Source organism: Oncorhynchus nerka, linkage group LG8 (assembly GCF_034236695.1).
Source record: "Oncorhynchus nerka isolate Pitt River linkage group LG8, Oner_Uvic_2.0, whole genome shotgun sequence".
In the NCBI taxonomy this organism is placed as follows: domain Eukaryota; kingdom Metazoa; phylum Chordata; class Actinopteri; order Salmoniformes; family Salmonidae; genus Oncorhynchus; species Oncorhynchus nerka.
The window spans coordinates 71,229,799-71,233,835 of record NC_088403.1 but is presented as its reverse complement, the minus strand read 5'-3'; the positions used below and the strand labels follow the sequence as shown (position 1 = coordinate 71,233,835).

Below are 4,037 nucleotides of genomic sequence, written 5' to 3'. Positions count from 1 at the left end.
ACTTATAGTAAGGAGAGGAGTAGCCTGCACCCCTAGTATTATATGAAGTTATCCTTAACTTATAGTAAGGAGAGGAGTAGCCTGCACCCCCAGTGTTATATGAAGTTATCCTTAACTTATAGTAAGGAGAGGAGTAGCCTGCACCCCTAGTATTATATGAAGTTATCCTTAACTTATAGTAAGGAGAGGAGTAGCCTGCACCCCCAGTCTATATGAAGTTATCCTTAACTTATAGTAAGGAGAGGAGTAGCCTGCACCCCTAGTATTATATGAAGTTATCCTTAACTTATAGTAAGGAGAGGAGTAGCCTGCACCCCTAGTATTATATGAAGTTATCCTTAACTTATAGTAAGGAGAGGAGTAGCCTGCACCCCTAGTATTATATGAAGTTATCCTTAACTTATAGTAAGGAGAGGAGTAGCCTGCACCCCCAGTATTATATGAAGTTATCCTTAACTTATAGTAAGGAGAGGAGTAGCCTGCACCCCCAGTATTATATGAAGTTATCCTTAACTTATAGTAAGGTGTAATGCTCCGGGTGTCGTGGGTGTGGAGTCAAATGCAGGAGACAGAGTTCAATGCTGTGCGTCTTTTAATAGCACCAACGCACCACAGGGTGCTCACAAAAAGTTACGTTCCCAACCACAGGGAATCAAAAAGTACAATAGAACAAATCACGACTCGGCACTAACACGTACCTCTAATAACAGAGCCGAAGGTTACATAGAAATAATCCCGCACAACAACCAGGCGGGCCGGCTGTCTAATAAAGACAAACTAATTAAACATGAACAGGTGCTACCACTAAACATACAAGGAGGGGGAGGAAAAACAATCAGTGGCAGCTAATAGGCCGGTGACGACGACCGCCGAGCGCCACCCGCCCGGGAAGGGGAAACACCCTCGGTCGGACTCGTGACATAAGGAGAGGCGTAGCCTGCACCCCCAGTATTGAAACCTTACCGTCGGTGTTTCAATATATACTTTACAAAATTCAAACTTGCAATGTTTTTCCTTCAGTATTTGTTTTGTCATGTATGAATACCATGGCTCACTGTTCGTTGATGGCATTTCCTGCCCACTTTTACAATGACCTAATCCTTAAAATAATTTGCAACATCAAATAGTTTTGTGATGAATCTGATTAGATGAAAGATGGAGTTGAATTTGTCTTTTCCATCGTTCTTTATATCGTTGATCTTGGCTTCATAATACAGTTTCTTCTTCTTTTTGTTGAGTTTAGTCACATCATTAAATGTGCAGTCAGATGTGCAGTCAGATGTGCAGACAGACTAAATTCGCCTTTTGTCCCATCTCTTTCAACCGTCGTTTTCCTCATCGACCCATGGAGCCTTAACAGTTCTAACAGTCAGTTTCTTAACAGGTGTATGTTTATCAATAATTGGAAGAACAATTTCATCAAGTGCAGCGTCTGGAAGCTGCATGTTAATCACATCAGACCAACAAATATCATTAGATTGATTAGACATCATTTCAGATCATATCAATTCACTCTTAGCTCTGTACATTCTCCCTCTCTCAAACGCACTCTCACACACAGTCCCTCTCGCTCACCGTCCGTCAGCGGTCATCCTGATCAGAGCGACCTCGGCAGGTGTTCCTACGAAGGTTCCGGTGGCCAATCAAGGCATTTTATAAGAAATATTTAAATTACACATATAGTTGCCTCAGCCATTAAATTACAACAATACACACATAAACAAATATTGAAAGGATTTAAAAACAACAGACTCATAACCCCTTCATGAGGAAGTTGGGCGGAGTCTCATCCTGTCTCGTCATCTTCTCAAACAGAACTGTGTAGATGCCTAACCGGGTGGTGGTGTAGAGCTGGCGGACCTGCAGACAGACTGGAAACAGTTCAAAAGTACTATTACTCAGATTGTAATTTACTCAAGTAAAATTTGCCTTCTTAAGAAACTAGTCAAGTGAGAATAAAAAAGTAAATGGATCAAAAACCTACTTAAGCGCTATACTGAAACCCCCCCAAAAAATAAACGCAACATGCAACAATTTCAAAGGTTTTACTGAGTTACAGTTCATATAAGGAAATCAGTCAATTGAAATGAATTAATTAGGCCCTAATCTATGGATTTCACATGACTGGGCAGGGTCGCAGCCAATCGGTGGGCTTGGAGGGCATAGGCCCACCCACTTGGGAGCCAGGTCACAGCCAATCAGTTTTTCTCCAAAAAAGGGCTTTATTACAAACAGGAATACTCCTCAGCACAAGGTGCACCTGTGTAATAATCATGCTGTTTAATCAGATTCTTGATATGCCAGACTGGTCAGGTGGATGGATTATCTTGGCAAAGGAGAAACCCTCGCTAACAGGGATGTTAACAAATTTGTGCATTTAATGAGAGAAATTATATTTTTGTGCGAATGGAATATTCCTGGGATCTTTTCTTTCAGCTCATGAAAAATGGGACCAAAAACTTTACATGTTGCATTTATATTTTTTCATTATAGTTTATGTGCAACGTCTGGATGCTCCTTATTAATCACTTATTAATTATTATAGTTCGGTAAATTGTGACAGCAAACAAAAAGGAAAAAAACAAAAACAGCTTAGTGCCATTGATATGACATGAATGTATTTTTTAAAGTCTGCCAGCCACCATCTTGCAGATGTACCTCAGCACAGGTACCTCAGCACAGGTCACAGTTCTCCAATGAAGACTTGAGGCTGTAAAGGTTCCATTTACGGTCATTCAAAGTTAACTTAATATCTATTCATGTGCACAATTTCATAAAAAGGTATATGGTATGAGACATTGGAAGAATTGTACAATTTCAATAGCATTATAATGAAAATGTATTTCACAATATAATTTCAAGTACATGTGATGGTGAATGCAAAGATTTACACAAAGTGTGAGAACGAACAGGTTCGTTAAACGAAAATCAATTCCGACATTTCACTATCAATCATGTTACTAGTATGCAAAATCACATTTCACCATCAATCATGTTACTAGTATGCAAAATCACATTTCACCATGGAATTAAATTGACATCAAAAGTATTTTTGTTGCTGCATTTTAGCTAACCCTTTTCCTAACCTTAACCTATTCCTCTTAACCTGCTATGTTAATTCTCCTAACCTGCTACAAAAAATACATTTTTGACAAAAGATTTGTCCCTTCTAGACAAAATCTGGAATGACCCTCCTTCTCTTCCGAACCTCTCCTGTATTTTATTTTCTTGGCTGGCCCATTTTTCACACCCTCGGTTTTGCCGCTAAAAAATGGAAATATTATTATATATTTTTAATTATTAGTATATGACACAAATTGTTTAATGATATCAATCAAATTTAAATCAATAAAATGTAATAACGCCCCATACCCGGTCTGCTAGGTGGTTGCTATGTTACCATACCCGGTCTGCTAGGTGGTTGCTATGTTACCATACCCGGTCTGCTAGGTGGTTGATATGTTACCATACCCGGTCTGCTAGGTGGTTGATATGTTACCATACCCGGTCTGCTAGGTGGTTGATATGTTACCATACCCGGTCTGCTAGGTGGTTGCTATGTTACCATACCCGGTCTGCTAGGTGGTTGCTATGTTACCATACCCGGTCTGCTAGGTGGTTGCTATGTTACCATACCCGGTCTGCTAGGTGGTTGCTATGTTACCATACCCGGTCTGCTAGGTGGTTGCTATGTTACCATACCCGGTCTGCTAGGTGGTTGCTATGTAACCATACCCGGTCTGCTAGGTGGTTGATATGTTACCATACCCGGTCTGCTAGGTGGTTGCTATGTAACCATACCCGGTCTGCTAGGTGGTTGCTATGTTACCATACCCGGTCTGCTAGGTGGTTGATATGTTACCATACCCGGTCTGCTAGGTGGTTGCTATGTTACCATACCCAGTCTGCTAGGTGGTTGATATGTTACCATACCCGGTCTGCTAGGTGGTTGCTATGTTACCATACCCGGTCTGCTAGGTGGTTGCTATGTTACCATACCCGGTCTGCTAGGTGGTTGATATGTTACCATACCCGGT

General features: G+C 40.8%; 1 long non-coding RNA gene across 1 annotated transcript; it reads right to left on the bottom strand.

The window, feature by feature from the left end:
* Positions 1-574: 574 nt before the first annotated feature.
* LOC135572796 (uncharacterized) lies at positions 575-1,937 on the bottom strand. The gene is made up of 2 exons (XR_010464485.1): positions 1,576-1,937; positions 575-1,352 (listed from the first exon to the last, which is right to left on the bottom strand). It is a non-coding gene; the product is annotated as an uncharacterized LOC135572796 (long non-coding RNA).
* Between the last annotated feature and the right edge of the window lie 2,100 nt (positions 1,938-4,037).